The following is a 19,983-nucleotide window of genomic DNA, read 5'->3' on the forward strand; positions in this document are numbered from 1 at the left end:
GTTATTTCTACATTCAAAAGCCTGGCTTAGATATTGCTACTCGCTTTAGCATGCAAACTTCGCCAGTCAACCTCCGGCAGCGGCAATTGTTCCTGAATTATATTTTATACATTCTTTGGACACAATCTGGGTGTTCCTCTTTACACTGCACAGCACAACCGTTCTGTCTTATTTTGCTTCGAAGACATTGAATTGATTTTCTAGAGCAATCCAACATACTTTAGTATGTTGCCTACAACCGATTTCCGTGTAAAAATTGTAGAGCTATAACAAAATTTTGGTGGATATCTTGGCTGTGATTTTCACTTTGTCAATTTGTCCTTGTCTCGCCCAAACTCTTAACGAAATCCTCCCCTCCCGGTTTAAGGGTAGACAAACAGCTATTGAATTCAGACATAAAATATCCAAAGTAAGAAGGAATTAAAAAGGTTACCAAAGTTCCTACGTCGACGACTACGCATTAAAGGTAACGATCCATCAGCCAAGGACATATAAATCAAAACGAAGAGTTCTCGCCAAAATTTTCTCAGTGCATTCACATCATAATGTTTTATATTATAACCAACCAAACTCACGACCACTTTCCTAGCGAAGAGGAACTGGTAGTTAAGACAACAGCTAACAATACTAAAATTTTGGGTGAGAATTGACATGGCCTCGTCTTCAATACACTTTCAACCGAAATTACTTCCATTGTGACGAAACCCAACAAAATTCTCAATATGGTTGTCGGACATAAATGAAACTCACTGCAGAAGGCTATATAGTTGAGTGGAGGAGAAGGATGCGTTCAACGCAGTCCGAACATCACGCTTAGAACTGCTTCTTGATGACTCCATGGGGCGCCTGAGCATGCTCAATGTCAAAGGGCACAATATAAATTACCTCCGCGGTAACGAACCGTAACAATATTGTTAGTATGGTTATCGGATCTAAATGATATTTTCTGGAAAAGGCGTGGAAGGTAAGGCTACAAACAGCCGTGAAAACCTATTGTCCTTAAGACTGCTTCTTGATGCCTCCATGTGGCGCCTGAGCATGCTCAATGTCAAAGAGAAGAACCGAATTTGCCTCCAATGTAATGAGCTGAACGAAACTGTCAGTGTAGTAGTCGGATGTAAAAGATACTCAATGGATATATATAGCTACCATTGAATGTGGGAGAAGGCTACATACAACCCTACCCAAGCACCGCGCTTAGAACTGCTTCTTGATGTCTCCATATGGCACCCAAGAATGCTTAAGGTAACACAATTGCAAACAACCTCCACATCCCAGTGAAAAAAAAAAATCTTAATGGGTTAATAGGGGTCATTTCCGAAAGCTCTACGAAACCAAAAACTAAGCGTTTTGTTGAATTTTTTCCTTCTCCATGAGGAATTTTGTTAAATTTTTTTTTTTTAATGCCGAACTTTTGTTATTTTCTCCTTCGTGCCTCTGGGTCACAGATGTGTATTACATACTAGTGCAGATGCATTTTTATGTGAACGGTAATAGCAAATTTTTATTGAGTTTTTATGCAGCTCACATATTTGAAATTATCTTGGTAATGATTACAATAGCGCTTCAAAATAAAACTTACAACGCTTGATCTGATTTAATTCGTAGCAGAACAGTTACCTATTTTATTTGTTGTTGCTACAGTAATTTGTTAAAAATAAAGTTTTCCTAGGATAAATTTAAACGACATTTCGACAGCTGAAATATAGGAACTAGGTTGTAAGTCCAAAAAAGGGTTCTGTACCATCTGCATGTCCATTACCTTCATGTCCCTGATGTCCGGGAACCCATCCCAACAAAACCCTGTTTTTGGCTCCCAGGGCATTAAGGATTTCAGTGCATTCATCCACTAGCTTAGATGTAACTGTATAGGATTGCAAGGCACACAGTGCCGCCTGGCTGTCCGACATAATGTAGATGGTCTTCGCTATTGAGCCTCTCCGCAGACATTCTCTATCACAGACCTCTATTGCATGAATTTCTGCCTGAAATATGGTGGGGTAACATCCCATTGGTATCGATTTTTTGAAGTTTGGCCCATAGGTGCCAGCCCCTGTTCTTCCGTCATCGAATTTCGATCCATCCGTGTACCATACCTCTGAGTCAGGGTCGTTATAAGAATTCCCTATTTCCCAGTGGGTCCAGTCCACAATGGACACTTCAAAGTTCGGTGAGATTCTGAGCTTATGGGACATTACGTCACGCAGTTGTAATGAGGGATTTCCTATGAATTTTCTTATTACTTTCATAGGCCCTATCATATTTCCTTCCTTCAATTCAGAAATATTTGGAAGTTTTAGTACACCTAGTGTTGCCTCTTTCTCTGCCAGAATAGGGAAGGAAGGTATTCCCACTAAAGCACTAAGTGAGTCAGCAGGGGCGCTTCTCATTGCACCCGTTATGCCAACGCAAACTAATCGATGCAGTTTGCTTAGTTTAGCCGTTGCCTTTCTTTGCGTGGCCTTCTGCCACCAAACTAGAGAAGCATAGGTGACTATTGGCCTTACGACAGTATTAAATGTTCAATATACCATTTTTGGACAAATCCCCCATGTTTTGCCGTAGAGACGAGTACAGGCGAAGAAAGCTCTTGTCGCCTTGTTTAGATAGCATCCAAATGAGCATTCCACGTGAGTGTTCTATCCAGTGTGACCCCTAGATATTTAGCCTCCATTGAGAATTGTATTTTTGTACCACCCCGGGTTGGTTCTGGGATGGATACTTTCCTTCTCCGGGTGAAAGGCACTATAACAGTTTTGTTAGGATTTATAGACAATCCTTTGGTATCGCACCTCGTCTCTATGATGCACCACGTCTCTAAGGGCTTGTTGCATGCGATCTGATATTGTATCTTCGTGCATCCCTGTGATGCAAATAACTAGGTCATCTGCATATCCTTGTGTGTCAAATCCCTTGGTTCTCATTAACTGAAGGAGGTCATCAATGACCAGGGTCCACAGGAGAGGGGAGAGCACACCTCCTTGTAGGCAGCCTCTTGTGGCCGCAATTGATTCAGTTGTCCCTCCCAGTTCCAAATGGATTTTTCTACTCTTTAACATAGACAGCACCCATCGTGTTATTATAGGGCTTATGTCCTTGACAATCATAGCTTGTTCGATAGCTTGATGTGCTGTGTTATCAAAAGCCCCTGATATATCAATAAAACAGAGGGCTATATTTTTTGACTCTAGAGCCTTTTCGATTTTTACCGTGAGACTATGAATAGCCGTCTCCGTGGATTTCCCTGACTGGTAGGCGAACTGATTCCTACACAGAGGGAGTTTATTTAGATTGACCTCCCTGATATGCTGATCTAAGATTTTCTCCATACCTTTTAGGAGAAACGAGCTCAGGCTTATTGGTCGATACGACGAGGGCAGTTGCTCGGGTTTCCCTGGCTTTGGTAAGAATACTACCTCAACCTCTGCCCACCTCCTCGGGATATGTCGCTCAATAAAAACCTCACATAGACAGAATGTGCCCATAGTGTTACAATAATTTGTTTAATATAAAACGGAGGAAGCTCAATATGGGGCCAGGACTTTAAAACTGATGGCTATGAAAGAGCGCAAACTGAGTTCGTGAATGCTTTTACTAATAATTGCGATAAAGATGTCACTAAGGCGGAGCCTAATTCTATCATTGGAACTTTTTCCATACAACAAAAAAAAAAAGCTTTGGTCTTTCATCGTCAAAATTTAAAGGGAAACTCTACTGCCACTGAGTAGCGGTTGCAGCCAACCATTACCACACTGCAAAGGGAAATTCTTTTAAATAAAGTTAGACTTAAAATGCTATCGCAGTATTTTAATTTCCCTAAGGGCAAAAGTAGCGAACGCGCATGAAATGTATGAACTAAGACGAAAACGTACTTAGAGCTAGAAACTACTCATAGATGAAAAAGAAACGAAAATAAATTAACCCAAAGGACACAATTTCGAAGAACGTAATATTTATGTGTTTGTTTAAAGGCCAGAGAAGGAGACGAAAACGCATAATGAACTGTAAAAGCGTGATGTGGTCAGATCGGCAAGGAGATGGTGCAATGAATGTCGAAAGCGCGCAGTTGGTGGAATAGCTTTTAAGTGTTCGAGTGTAGTGTGAAAAATGAATGACAAAGTATTAGTATTTGAGCACTAAAAAAAAGTGAAGAACATGACAAAACTGCGTAGCTAAATAATGACATTTTGAGGTTCAGCGTCTAAAGATCTTAGCGAAGTTTTTGTGTTTTTTTTTTGTATTTTTCCTTTCACCTGGACAGAGCTAGAGTTCCAAGCTATTCAGATCTCTTATTACATTCATTTAAACCACTACTGCTATCGAAAAAGGAACGCGGGATCAGCGAGTGCTACTTATTACAAGACAATAGGTTGGCCCAATTTAAAATTTCCCATCTCTCTGTATGACATTGCTCGTGGACAGCCTTATAGCGTTTTCTTTTCCGGAAAAAGTGTTACGCATTTTTACGCCGCGCAAGGGTTGTTAATATATTTTGTTCTATTCTAAAAATCAGGTAACGTCTTTACGAGATATTTCGTTTTTTTGTGAAAATTGTTGCCTGCCCGCAACGCAAAAGCTTTACACTTTTACCCCCCATCCTCTTGGCGAATACCAGAAGTTTTCTAGAATTAATTTGTTAATTGCTGCCTCGAGATCTGGCAACTCTGCCGCGCTTAAAAGTTAGACCTTTGACTTGGAGAGTGCAGTACACGAACACAGAACGTGCTCAATCATTTCTTCCTACAACTCGTACTTCCCAAAACTGATATTACTTACGAGGCCTAACTAATAAGCAGGTGATACCAGATGGCAGTGTCCAGTTAGTATGCCCGTCATGCAACTTGAGAAAATAAGCTTATGATTTTGGGAGGAGACAAACTTAGTTGAGAACTTCGCAAAAGTATTTCAGAAATAATGAAAAGGAAACATTAATTTGAGAAAGGGCAAATGAGTTCGAAAAAAGTCCAATGAAGTTCAAAAATAGGCAAATAAATTTGAAAAAAGGGAGAACAAAAATAAATAAATTAGGGAAAAGGAAAAATTAAGTTGGAGATCCACATATGTGCTTAAGAAAGAACAAAACATATTTCAGAAAAGAGCAAATGAATTTGAGAAAATGTTGAAAGATTCTCGAATGTTTTTCAGAAAAAATAAAATGTAAATCAGAAAAGGGAAAAGTAATTTGAGAAAGTGCAAATAAGTTCGAAAAAAATCAAATGAAGTTCAGAAATGTGCAAATGAATTTGGGAAAAGGGAAAATGAAGATCAGCAATTGACAAACCAAATTTGGGAAATGGTCAAATTAAATTGAGAGCTTAGCAAATGTATTGCAGAAAAAAGAAAATTCAATTTAGAAAAGCAAATATGAACTTGAGAGAATGGGCAAATGAATATGGTAAAGTGACATATTATATTGAGAGACTGGCAAATGTCTTTCAAAAACTTGAAAATGTTATTCAGAAAAGGGGAAATGAATTTGATAAAAGGGTGAACGTTAGGGCGGGTCGATTTAAAAATCGTTGCTCTGTGAAAATCGTATTCTAGGGATCAAAATAAGAAACTTTGCCGAATGAACCATACCTCTAAAACGAATTCTGATGTCCCCCCTTTGGGTTGAACTTTTGGGTAGGGGCAATTTCAATTCTACCTGCTGTGTCTTGTGGTGGCTTAAAAAAAACAACACAAGCAATTTTACGATATGCAATTGTGTCACAGTGATACCTTCATTTTTTAAAACGGTTGAATAAAAAACCGACACAACTATGTTTACGACATGCAAATGCATCACAGTGATGCCTTGGTTTTAAAAGGGGGTTGCAAAGACGCTAATTTCTAATAATTTTTTGTAATTTCTTTTCTATTACTAAGTTAAATTAATTTTTTCATTTACATACGTTCTGACTAAATAAATTTCTAAAGAGAAAAATAAACTCCAAAAAGAAAAAAAAAACATAGGCATTTCAAAGTGGAATTTTTCAAAATTTGCCCCTACGACCCAAATCAGAATTCGTTTTAGAGGTATGGTTCCTTCGGCAAAGTTTCTTATTTTGATCCCTAGAATATGATTTTCACAGAGCAATGGGCGATTTTTTTGCCTCCCCACAAATCGACACGGCCTAGTGAACTTATTTAAGAAATGGACAAATCATCAGACAAAGAAAATGAATTTGATGAAAAAAAGTCTACGACTGTCTCCCCTACTCACTGTTGGCTCTAACTCAGTCGAGATTTTATCATTTGTAGTTGTAGGGTGAGATATCTTATAAAATATTTTCTGTTCTTCTTCTCCCATAATAAAATTGCGGTAGCCAGAAAGCGTCTGTGGCAGCACAATTGAGAAGTCTATAAACAAGATAGCTTAAATATATATTTTCAAGTCTATTCGCCCTGTCAGCGACAAATGGTTTGTGCATACTTTTTGTTATTCAGTCAAGAAAAATAACAACAAATGGCAGACTAACAACAACGCACATACCCACGGTGCACTTCAGAAATGCGTAGATGAAGTACGAACGATGGTGGCGGCGCGATAGAGGACCAAGTGAATTGGTAGCGAAAAATAAATTTTATTTTGTTAGAAAATTGCGTGACAAAACGGTGTACGGAACGTATTGCAAAAAAAAAACACAATCCTAGAAAAATATATACAAAAATAAATTCAAGCCACTTGTGCCACAAAAGTGTCGCACTAGCGAGAACAATGTCAAGTATGTGGGGGGGGGGGGGGGGGGAGGATCAAATAGCACGAGTATTGTATAAGCATTGGTTAGAAAACGAGTAGCATCAGGAGTTGTGCGAAAACTATATTTGAGCAATACAAGGCAAATGTTGACGTTTGATGCTTCATTGATGTTACAGCCGCAAGACAAAAGATGATGTGAAATTCCATTTTGAAAATGCGTTTGTGGCAAATTTTACGATGTTTACGAAATTTTCACGCTAAATGCAATAACGAAAAGTGGATAAATAAAATAAATAAATGTAAGGCGCGATAACCTCCGAAGAGATCTAAGGCCGAGCTCTCTTCCAATTTGCGTCGTGCTACTCTTGATTTTCCCTACAAATTGGCCAGACGGGACCTACATGTTTTACGCCGACTCCGAACGGCATCTGCAAGGCAGATGAGTTTTCACTGAGAGCTTTTCATGGCAGAAATACATTCTGAGCGCTTGACAAACACTGCCGAGGGGCGACCCCGCTTAGAAAAATTTGCTTCTAATTGAAAAAACTTATTTCTAAAATTTGGATGTTGCTTTGCCCGGGGTGCGAACTCAGGGCACACGGAGGCCGCCGAAAAGTGGATAAAAGGATATATTTGATGCGAGGTAGTGCATCAGATATAGCAAAATTTGTTGGTGTAAAAAAAGTAATAAAAATATAAAATGTTTATGAAAAATATTTCAAACGAAAATTGTTTCCCAGAGTCCCGAATTTTCCTCCGATATCTAAGAACTATACTCTAAAAGATTTTGACCTAGTGGACAAATAATTTATATTGGGATCCCGGTCACATGGGACATGATGGCAAAGGAAAAGCGGATGAATAAGCTTAAGGAGGGTGCAACCGCCGAGACTTGTGCTGAAGTCATCGTAATGAGATGAAGAGTGATAAAAAGATGGCAAAACTTGCACACGATCAACCAAGCAGTAAAAATGGAGAAGTATAGAGCCAAACGCAGTGCTCATGATTGACATACTTTTTGGACAAGACCTGTAGCCGTCATGTTCCTTAAAACTAAAGATCGCCACTGATTGATGCTGTAGGAAGTGGGGTTTGCAGACGTAAACATTGGGGCACCTACCGTGTTTGTGCTCTGCGCTCGGCAGAATTAGACTTGAGATGGAAAGAGTGACACAGCCATCAGATCAAGAGGCAGCAAGTACGTTAGTTTCTAGAAAGTTTATAATATTTTCCATGCCTTGTTACAAAATAGGTCATATTTTTCGAGTTGGTTTTTAAGTTTGGTAGCCGGAAAATCTTTTTGTAGAACTTTGAACATAATCAACCAATGTGAAGACCTTATGGATTGACCGTGAAATCGATCGTTAAGCCTAGCCTTAATAATGCGTCATGGAATTTAGAATTATAAAATGTAGGCTAGAAAATAATACTTTCCAAAGAACTTTAAAATTGCCATTTAATATTTTAGTATTAATTAATATTTAATTCTAGAATTTTTGTATTATACTCAGTACCGACTTTTGTGTCATCGTTATTGCTCTTCGGGCAATTAAACAGCCTAGGTGAAAGTACAACCTAAACATAATATGGGTCCCAGGCCAGAGTTACATCCCGGGAAACTGCACCGCTGATGAGCTAACCAGGGAAGGCGTAGCTTGCAAATAATCACCTCTGCTGGCTGGGTGAATCCTCCTCTGTATACTTGCAAGCACTGGTGGCGATATCAGTTCACGGAGCAAGCAAACGCGAGATGGGCCATGAAAAGAACATAAACGGTATTCAGGCAAAACGGGCCCAAGCGGAACAAAAAAGATCGCAATCGATAATACTTCTGAATCGCCTCTCTCTTAGCCCATCAGTGGGTATTCTAACAGGTCACTGTCTTGGACGCCCATGGGGCTCATATGGGTCTGCAAACAAAATACTTTTGTCGCAGCTGCAGGGCCGAGGAAGATGTAGAAAGCCTGGAGCATTATCTGTGTAATTTTCCCGCGCTCTCGAAAACCAGGTACTGATATCTGCACAGACACTTCCCTGAGTGCATTCCGATGCTAGAATCAGCAAATATAAACAAAATTCCTCACTACATTAATCAAATGCACTGGTTTAGCTTTATGGGTGTATGAACCACATTCTACAGAAAGGAAACAAGGGCTCCTTCGTGCTATCACAACGGGCCACAATGGCCTATGTGAGTCTCTGCTTGGGCAGCTAGGTGAAAATCAGATATTTAGCCTCTTGAAAAGGAAAGATTTGATGGTGCCACGTCGATAACAGTAAATATGCGTAGATAACAAACCGATAAATCGCCAATATAGCCATTCGATAGTCAAAGAAGATAGTCGATAACAATTTCATAACACGTCGATAAGAAAGCAATAGCACGACGTTAACAAACCGATAAATCGTCAATATCAAGCAGACATCATTTGTTATCGATAGCCATCCGATAAGACATAGATAGCAATCCAATAACAAACTGATAACGCATGAACATCGGTTGTTATCGATGACAAATCGGTCTTTATCTAAACATCGGTTTTTATCTATTGACAAGTCGTTGATGCTTTTCATTTTCATTAATAATTAAGAATTTATACCGAAAATCTCTCAAAAATTTCCAACATGGTGTTGAAAAGGCCTCAATGTAATTAGAAATGGTCCTGGAGTAAATCGAAGGCTTTGGGGAGTGTTATCGATGTGATAGCCCTTTGCCGGATACAGATCCGGTACGTTTCGGTACCACAGCACCATTAAGGTGGTAGCCCGACCATCTCGGGAACGATTTATGTGGCCACATTAAACCTTCAGGCCATTCACTCCCTCCCCACCCCCAAGTTCCATGAGGAGCTTGGGGTCGCCAGAGCCTCGTCTGTTAGTGAAACAGGATTCGCCGCGGATAGGTGAGGTTGACAATTGGGTTTGGAGGAGCTATATATTGCGCTGGCAAACTGAAGGGTTGCGCTACACAGCCCCTTGAATCTGGTATTTTAGTTGCCTCTTATGACAGGCATACCTACCGCGGGTATATTCTGATCCCCTAACCCGCTGGGGGTTAAAAAATGGCACCGCAGCCTGCCGCGTACGTGTCCCAAAATAGTCCCAGAATTTGCCCAAATGCAAGGATATGCTCAAATAATACCAAAATTTACCAAAAATATTTCCGTCATGATGTGGGATAGGTGTCAAATGTTTCGATATAATTCCAAAATAATTTTGAAATAATCCCTCAATACAATTCCAAAATAAACCCAAAATGTTCTTAAAGTAGACCAGAGCTGACTCCGCGTATGCCCGAACTAATGCATAGCAGTACCGACATCATTACGAAATGGTTCCGAATTTGTTATAGCGGAGTACTAAGGTAATTCTAGAAACAGCCCAAACTAATTTCAAAGCAGTGCGAAGATTTTCCTTAAATATCACTAATTGATCTCTTAGGGTCCACACACCTTATCCAAAAATATCTGTTGTTGTTGTTGTAGCAGTGCTTCGCCCCGTCCAATAGGTGAAACCAATCACAAATTGTCATCAAAAATATCTGTTATTTGTTTGCTTAAAAAAATTTAAATGTTTATATTTAGCCGCGCATATACATAGCTCATCCATACATATTTACATATCTTCGAGAGTTTTCACTTATGTATGTTTAAGTATATGTGAATATGTATGCTTATTCAATGTGGCAACAGTTTGCTTACATATCTTCTCAGCCTTTTAAATTTACATATAACTTAATGTGCTTTTCTTTTAAATTTTGTTCATTCCTAGAAATTGCGTATTATTATTATTTTTTCTTTTTACTTCCCTTGTATGTTTTTTATTAAGTTCAGTTGGTTACGCAGTTTGTTATATTTTCTGTTTCCGAGAATTTGTCGAAAACCAATCTAATATTGGTTTGTGCATGTACGCAATCACTTAGTCATATGGACGTGCGTGCGCGCCTAAAAGGCGGCTGCGTTAAATTTACAGTTCATTGAATTTTGTGTAAATTTTTAGTGAACTTTTTTCAATTTTCTTGGCGTTACGTGCTAGCAATAGTAGAGCAAAAAAAAAAAAAACTTGAAGAAATACCACAGACATGCAAATGAAGTGTGTTTGAACTTAATTTTGGTTGAGTTGTCTTTGAAAAGTTTTCGGTTATTGTTTCGTTAATGTGGGTTATGAAACTTTGCTTAAGCGGAAATAATTTGTTTTCAAATGATTTGGTTAAACTGCATATATCAAAATAGATGTGTACGTTGCAAATTTGAATTATGGATTAGTTTTATTCTTAAGGTATGCGCGTACGTGCTTTATGCTTTGAAAGTTTGTTTGAAGTTTTAAATTTTGTTGAAATTTATATGTTGTGTTTAGACAATTGTCGATGAATAAGTTCAGCATTCTATGAATCTACTAGTTATTGGTTTCTTATTGGCTTGTTATCGGCTTATTGTCGCCCAATCATAAGCTTCTTACTGATTCTTGTCGGCTTATTACAGTTGTTCCATCGATTTTATAGTGATGTTTTATCAGCACTTGTATAACAATCGATAGCACGCCGAAAAAATTGGACACTTCCATAAAATAGATAAGATAGATATTTTCGATATCAAATCGATTACTTTTGTTCAACAAATCGATAACTTTCCGATATCAAACCGATTAAAAATGGATAACTTTTCCCTATCAATTCGATTAGCTTTCCTTAACAAATCGATAACTTTTCCGTAACATACCGAATAAAAATCGATAACATTTATGATATTTCGATAACTATCCCATAATATATCGTAACTTTTAAATTATAAATCACTAATATTTCGATAACCTACCGATAAATTTTTGATAACGAATCGATAACTTTTCTACAAACAAGTAAGGAAGGTTAATTTCGGGTGTAACCGAACATTACATACTCAGTTGAGAGTTATAGTGACAACATAAAGGAAAATAATCATGAAGGAAAATGAACCGAGGGAAACCCTGGAATGTGTTTGTATGACATGTGTATCAAATGAAAGGCATTAAAGAGTATTTTATGAGGGAGTGGGCCATAGTTCTATAGGTGGACGCCATTTAGGGATATCGCCATAAAGATGGACCAGGGGCGACTCTAGAATGTGTTTGTACGATATGGGTATTAAACGAAAGGTGGTAATGAGTATTTAAAAGATAGTGGGCCTTAGTTCTATAGGTGGATGCCTTTTCGAGATATCGCCATAAAGGTGGACCAGGAGTGACTCTAGAATGTGTCTGTACGACATGGGAATCAAATGAAAGGTGTAATGAGTGTTTTAAAAGAGAGTGGGCCTTAGTTCTATAAGTGGATGCCTTTTCGAGATATCGCCATAAAGGTGGATCAGGGTTGACTCTAGAATTTGCCTGTACGATATGGGTATCAAATTAAAGGTATTAGAGAGGGTTTTAAAAGGGAGTGGTGGTAGTTGTATAGGTGGTCGCCTTTTCGAGATATCGCCATAAAGGTGGACCAGGGGTGACTCTAGAATGCGTTTGTACAATATGGGTATCGAACGAAAGTTGTTAATGAGTATTTTAAAAGGGAGTGGGCCTTAGTTCTATAGGTGGACGCTGTTTCGAAATATCGCCATAAAGGTGGACCAGGGGTAAATCTAGAATGTGTTTGTACATTATGGGTATCAAATTAAAGGTATTAATGAGGGTTTTAAAAGGGAGTGGTGGTAGTTGTATAGGTGGTCGCCTTTTCGAGATATCGCTATAAAGGTGGACCAGGGGTGACTCAAGAATACGTTTCTACAATATGGGTATCAAACGAAAGGTGTTAATGAGTATTTTCAAAGGGAGTGGACATTAGTTCTATAGGTGGACGCCTTTTCGAGGTATCGCAATAAAGGTGGACCAGGGGTGACTCTAGACTTTGTTTGTACGATATGGGTATCAAATGAAAGGCGTTAATGAGTATTTTTAAAAGGGAGTGGGCCTTCGTTCTATAGGTGGTCGCCTTTTCGAGATATCGCCATAAAGGTGGACCAGGGGTGACTCTAGAATATGTTTGTACGATATGGGTATCAAATGAAAGGTGTTAATGAGTATTTTAAAAGGGCATGGGGCTTAGTTCTATAGGTGGACCCGTTTTCGAGATATCGCCATAAAGGTGGACCAGGGGTGACTCTAGAATGTTTTTGTACGATATTGGTATCAAATTAAAGGTATTAATGAGAGTTTTAAAAGGGAGTGGTGGTAGTTATATATTTGAAGACGTTTTCCAGATATCGACTAAAATGTGGACCAGGGTGACCCAGAACATCATCTGTTGAATACCGCTAATTTATTTATATATGTAATACCTGCCAAGATTTCAAGGGTTTTTTATTTCGCCCTGCAGAACTTTTTCATTTTCTTCTACTTAATATGGTAGGTGTCACAACCATTTTACAAAGTTTTTTCTAAAGTTATATTTCGCGTCAATAAACCAATCCAATTACCATGTTTCATCCCTTTTTTCATATTTGGTATAGAATTATGCCATTTTTTTTCATTTTTCGTAATTTTCGATATCGAAAAGTGGGCGTGGTCATAGTCGGATTTCGGCCATTTTTTACACCAATACAAAGTGAGTTCAGATAAGTACGCGAACTGAGTTTAGTAAAGATATATCAATGTTTGCCCAAGTTATCGTGTTAACGGCCGAGCGGAAGGACAGACGGTCGACTGTGTATAAAAACTGGGCGTGGCTTCAACCGATTTCGCCCATTTTCACAGAAAGCAGTTAACGTCATAAAATCTATGTCCCTACCAAATTTCAAAAGGATTGGTAAATTTTTGTTCGACTTATGGCATTAAAAGTATCCTAGACAAATTAAATGAAAAAGGGCGGAGCCACGCCCATTTTGAAATTTTCTTTTATTTTTGTATTTTGTTGCACCATATCATTACTGGAGTTGAATGTTGACATAATTTACTTATATACTGTAAAGGTATTAAATTTTTTGTTAAAATTTTACTTAAAAATTTTTTTTTTTAAAGTGGGCGTGGTCCTTCTCCGATTTTGCTATTTTTTATTAAGCGTACATATAGTAATAGGAGTAACGTTCCTGCCAAATTTCATCACGATACCTGCTACGACTGCCAATTTACAGCTTGCAAAAGTTTTAAATTACCTTCTTCTTTTAAAAGTGGGCGGTGCCACGCCCATTGTCCAAAATTTTACTAATTTTCTATTCTGCGTCATAAGTTGAACTCACCTACCAAATTTCATAGCTGTATCTATCTTTGGTAATGAATTATTGCACTTTTTCGGTTTTTCGAAATTTTCGATATCGAAAAAGTGGGCGTGGTTATAGTCCGATATTGTTCGTTTTAAAAAGCGATCTGAGATGAGTGCTCAGAAAGCTACATACCAAATTTCATTAAGATACCTCAAAATTTACTCAAGTTATCGTGTTAACGTACGGACGTACGGACGGACGGACGGACATGGCTCAATCAAATTTTTTTTCTATCCTGATGATTTTGATATATGGAAGTCTATATCTATCTCGATTCCTTTATACCTGTACAACCAACCGTTATCCAATCAAACTTAATATACTCTGTGAGCTCTGCTCAACTGAGTATAAAAATCGATAACATGCCGTTAACAAATTGCAGAAAAGACGATTCGCTCACAAATCAATAAGTCTTTGATAGCATATAGACAATTTTTCTATAAATAATCGATAATTTTTCGCTTAAAAATAGTTAACTCGATTTTTTATATTTACTTCTTTTGCTTTGTCATTCCACTTTCTCCCTTATATGCCAATGATTTGTTTTTCTGTCTGTGTTAATTTCCATTAGTTTATTTGCTGTCTTATTTCGCTCTTATCAAATCTACGTACATTGTTTCCACATTACGCTTCTGTGAAGTATAATATTTCGATAACATATCGATAACTTTCTGATAAAAAATCTACAACTTTTTAGTAAAAAATCGGTTATTTTTCGACAAAAAATCGATAATTTTTTGATAGAATATCGATAGTTTTCCGATAGTAAATCAATAAATTTTCGATAGCAAATCGCCAAACTTTGTTTTAAAAAACCGATAGCTCATCTTTAAATTTATTTCTTTTCCTCTGTCGTTCCACTTTCTCCTTTATAAATCACCGATTTTTTCTGCTCTCGTTAATTTCTATTTATTGATTTGCTGTCTAATTTTCTTCATACCAACTCTAGCACTAACATTGTTCCCACATAACGACAGAGTGCAGTATAGTTTTCGATAAAATTTCGGTAACTTTTTGATAACAAATCGATACGTTTTCAGTAAAAGATCGATAACTTTTCGATATCAAATCTATAACTCTCTGATAACATATCAATAACTTTTCGATAATAAATCGATACCCTTTCAATAAAAAATTGACAATTTATCTCACTTACGTTCACATACCTATTTCCCTTTGTCGATCTATTTCTTTCTTCCTACATCCCAACTAGACTGATGAAACTCCGTTTAATCTGCCAACTTCAACAAATTGTATAAGTTTTTGACACTTTTTAAATTTTTAAGCAAATTCTTAAAATTTATATTCGCGCCATGTAAAAACAAAAAAAAAACAACAGAAAATTGAAATGGAAGGAAAAACTTGTCTCATCTCATCTTGCTTATCAGCAAATGGAGTACGAATTTAATTTCCGCACAAACACCGGTGTACACGCAGCCATACACACACCCTTAACACAAATACACACACGCACAAATGTATAAATGTAGTTAAATATAGACATTTAGCGATTGAAATTCACAAAGTGCAAATACTTTGCTTGTAGTTAGAGCTGCAAACGATTTTACACCGCAAAAATTAAGTTTTCACACAAAGTTTTTGAAAGTCGTCGACGGCGCCGAGTCTATCTACTAGCAATACTACTTAAAACTATAAGTAGTTATGTTGAAGTGTGTATGTGTGCGTGTTTGGTATGTTTCTAAAATTGCAAATTTGAAAAGTTTTCAATGTAAGTGCGATTTTGAAATGTCGAAACTCAAAACATTTAACCACAAAATGGTTTCAACTGAATGAAATCGAGTAGCCAGCATAGCCATTTTTGGTTTCAGCTTCATTTGCTTTGGTTGGGTGGAGTGCTGGAAGGCGTGATGTATTTAGGGGAGAGTGCGGGGCTTGTGCGGATAACGTTGTTGATGAGTAATGTAAGTTTAATGGCATTTAGACATTGTTTTTTTACAATTGTGGGGGTAGAAAAGTTATATAGAGGTATAGCAGGAAAGTCATGATGTGATGCTTAATCGTACAAGTGAGATCGCAAGTGTAACATTTTGCGTGAAACTCTGTCATATTATGTGGCACTGAATTACATTCCATAAGGACTCATAATTTAATATTTTAATTATATTGCATTGTAAATCATATGACATCACACCGCTTTGAACAGTGTGAAATATTTATATCTTACCATGATTTATTATATTCTATTGTTTGTATATGTGGTGTAAAAAAATGTGATGTTGATTTATCGATATACCAGCAGACTCGGCAGACGTTGTACTGTTCTACCGTGGTCGAGCTGCATAAGTTGTAAGAAATTTTTACATCTTACTACCCCTCCCCCTTTACTTCATACTTTTATTCACTCATCCCTCTGCCTTTCTCTTTCTCTGCATATCTTTCCCCCTATCAATCTTCTTCTTCACATCTTCCCGGCTTCAGCCACCTTCTATCTCTCTATCTCCTTCTCTTTTTCTTCCTTGTTGTCTCTAGTTCTTCTTATTCTTTTCCATCCCTTATTCGCAGTCCCAGTTGCACTAACAGTCCCAGGCAAAGTCCAAGTCCTAGTCTTTTTCCAGCTACAGTTTCAGTCCCAATCCTAGTCCCAGCCCCAGTCGTTCCATGGTCCATTTCCCGGAAGGAAAAGGCCGGTAAATACTAATCTAGGCAAAGATCTACCATTCCAAATTTCAGACTAATCGTACGAGGAATAGAATCGGCCCCTGGTCAACTTTCCGGAAAAAATTCCACAGGAACACTCTCCGGGCTGCTGCGAAGCCACGCTGCAAATTTAAATAAAATTGGCGGCGCGGTTTCGGAGTCTAAAAGCTGCATACAAACAAATTTTTTTTATATGTATAAGTTATTCCCTTTACAGTAGTGATACTATATCGTCTCATTAATTTAAAACAAAAACAAGTAAGTTCGGGTATAACCGAACATTACATACTCAGTTGATAGCTATGGAGACAAAATAAGGGAAAATCACCATGTAGGAAAATGAGCCGAGGGTAACCCTGGAATGTGTTTGTATGACATGTGTATCAAATGGAAAGTGTTAAAGAGTATTTTAAGAGGGAGTGGGCGATAGTTCTATAGGTGGACGCCATTTAGGGATATCGCTATAAAGGTGGTCCAGGGGTGACTCTAGAATGCGTTTGTACAATATGGGTATCAAACGAAAGTTGTTGATGAGTATTTTAAAAGGGAGTGGGCCTTAGTTCTATGGGTGGACGCCTTTTCGAAATATCGCCATAAAGGTGGACCAGGGGTGACTCTAGAATTTGTTTGTACGATATGGGTATCAAATGAAGGGTGCTAATGAGTATTTTAAAAGGGAGTAGGCCTTAGTTCTATGGGAGGACGCCTTTTCGTAATATCGCCATAAAGGTAGACCAGGGGTGACTCTAGAATTTGTTTGTACGATTTGGGTATCAACTGAAAGTTGTTAATGAGTATTTTAAAAGGGAGTGGGCCTTAGTTCTATAGGTGGACGCCTTTTCGGGATATCGCCATAAAGGTGGACCAGGGGTGACTCTAGAATGCGTTTGTACGATATGGGTATCAAATGAAAGGTGTTAATGAGTATTTTAAAAGGTATTGGGCCTTAGTTCTATAGGTGGACACCTTTTTGAGATATCGCCATAAAGGCGGACCTGGAGTGACTATAATGCGTTTGGGTATCAAATTAAAGGTATTAATGAATGTTGTAAAAGGGAGTGGTGGTAGTTGTATATGTGAAGGCGTTTTCGAGATATCGACCAAAATGTGGGCCAGGGTGACCCAGAACTGTCGGGCACCGCTAATTTATTTATATATGTAATACCACGAACAGTATTCCCAAGATTCTAAGGGCTTTTGATTTCGCCCTGTAGAACTTTTTCATTTTCTTCTACTTAGTATGGTAGGTGTCACACCCATTTTACAAAGTTTTTTTCTAAAGTTATATTTTGCGTCAATAAACCAATCCAATTACCGTGTTTCATTCCTTTTTTCGTATTTGGTAGAGAATTATGGCGTTTTTTCATTTTTCGTAATTTTCGATATCGAAAAAGTGGGCGTGGTCATAGTCGGATTTCGGCCGTTTTTTGTACCAATACAAAGTGAGTTCAGATAAGTACGTGAACTGAGTTTAGTAAAGATATATCCATTTTTGCTCAAGTTATCGTGTTAACGGCCGAGCGGAAGGACAGACGTTCGACTGTGTATAAAAACTGGGCGTGGCTTCAACCGATTTCGCCCTTTTTCGCAGAAAACAGTTACCGTCCTAGAAGCTAAGCCCCTACCAAATTTCACAAGGATTGGTAAATTTTTGTTCGACTTATGGCATTAAAAGTATCCTTGACAAATTAAATGAAGAAGGGCGGAGCTACGCCAATTTTGAAATTTCCTTTTATTTTTGTATTTTGTTGCACCATATCATCACTGGAGTTGAATGTTGACATAATTTGCTTATATACTGTAAAGATATTAACTTTTTTTTTTAAATTTGACTTAAAAAAATTTTTTTTTTTAAGTGGGCCTGGTCGTTCTCCGATTTTGCTAATTTTTATTGAGCATACATACAGTAATAGGAGTAACGTTCCTGCCAAATTTCATCATGATATCTTCAACGACTGCCAAATTACAGCTTGCAAAACTTCTAAATTACCTTTTTTTAAAAGTGGGCGGTGCCACACCCATTGTCCAAAATTTTACTAATTTTCTATTCCGCGTCATAAGTTCAACTCACCTGCCAAGTTTCATCGCTTTATCCGTCTTTGGTAATCAACTATCGCACTTTTTCGATTTTTCGAAATTTTCGATATCGAAAAAGAGGGCGTGGTTATAGTCCGATATCGTTAATTTTATACAGCGATCTGAGCTGAGTGCCCAGGAAGCTACATACCAAATTTCATCAAGATACCTCAAAATTTACTCAAGTTATCGTGTTAACGGACGGACGGACGGACATGGCTCAATTAAATTTTTTTCGATACTGATCATTTTGATATATGGAAGTTTATATCTATCTAGATTCCTTTATACCTGTACAACCAACCGTTATCCAATCAAAGTTAATATACTCTGTGAGCTCTGCGCAACTGAGTATAAACAAGCTATATATTTTGTATGATATCGCACCACGTGGTATGATGTGACATGATTACATCATATCCAGATTTATAATATGCCATTGTGTGTGCGGTGAATGTACATGTGATGTTAATTTATTCATCGAGCATGCATTGCGGTATAAGATCACATCATAACTACTTCTGGTATCTCTGATTTGATATCATATCACCGGAAAATTTAATACATAGCGAGCAATATCGCATCGTATTTTAAATTTGCGTCTATCACATGATGTCTTGATTTATTACAATAAATTGCACTTTGAATTACATGCATAGATAAATTAATGTTATATTACGTGATCACATTGAAGCATATCAAATTAATGTAGCCCCGATTTGATATGATATGATACCAGCGAGTTTAATATAAATATATATCACTAAAAAACAAATCTCAAATAATAAACGTTCACAATAATATAGAATCATATATATATGAAAATTATCACACCTTATATTTTCGATTTGTGTTAAGAATTTCAACGTGGTGACATATTTATATGTTTTCATATGAATTATGTGACAAAAGATGAAAAATTTAACCTATCGCATGTATATGATCAAATCATATGATGTAATTGCATTTCATAAGCTCATACATAGATATGATATTATGTGGTATAACATGTAATAGGCTTTGCCGATTCATAGTATCGAATAATTTTACATGAAAGCTACTTAATATCACAGTGTATTCATCATTAGGCAAATTCTTTTTCTCTCACACAAGATGCCATGGTATAATATGAGCTTTTTTTGTAAAATACAACACTGGATCCCGAGAGGACATATTTTCGATATTTGTCGTAACATATCTAATCAAGTTACGGCATGGTAAAGTAATATCATAGCGTGATTTGATTCTGCATTAAGCCATATTATATGATTCGACTTGAAAGCTTTCGATATCACATCATCATCAACATTAGGCGATAGCTCGAATAAGCTAATTAAT

At 37.4% G+C, this 19,983-nt stretch overlaps 1 protein-coding gene across 1 annotated transcript in view; it reads right to left on the reverse strand.

Moving 5' to 3' along the window:
* LOC137239342 (discoidin domain-containing receptor 2-like) overlaps nt 1–19,983 on the reverse strand; it is a 500,380-nt gene that overhangs the window by 278,037 nt on the left and 202,360 nt on the right. The window lies entirely within an intron of this gene.

Source organism: Eurosta solidaginis, chromosome 2 (genome assembly GCF_040869045.1).
Source record: "Eurosta solidaginis isolate ZX-2024a chromosome 2, ASM4086904v1, whole genome shotgun sequence".
NCBI lineage: Eukaryota > Metazoa > Arthropoda > Insecta > Diptera > Tephritidae > Eurosta > Eurosta solidaginis.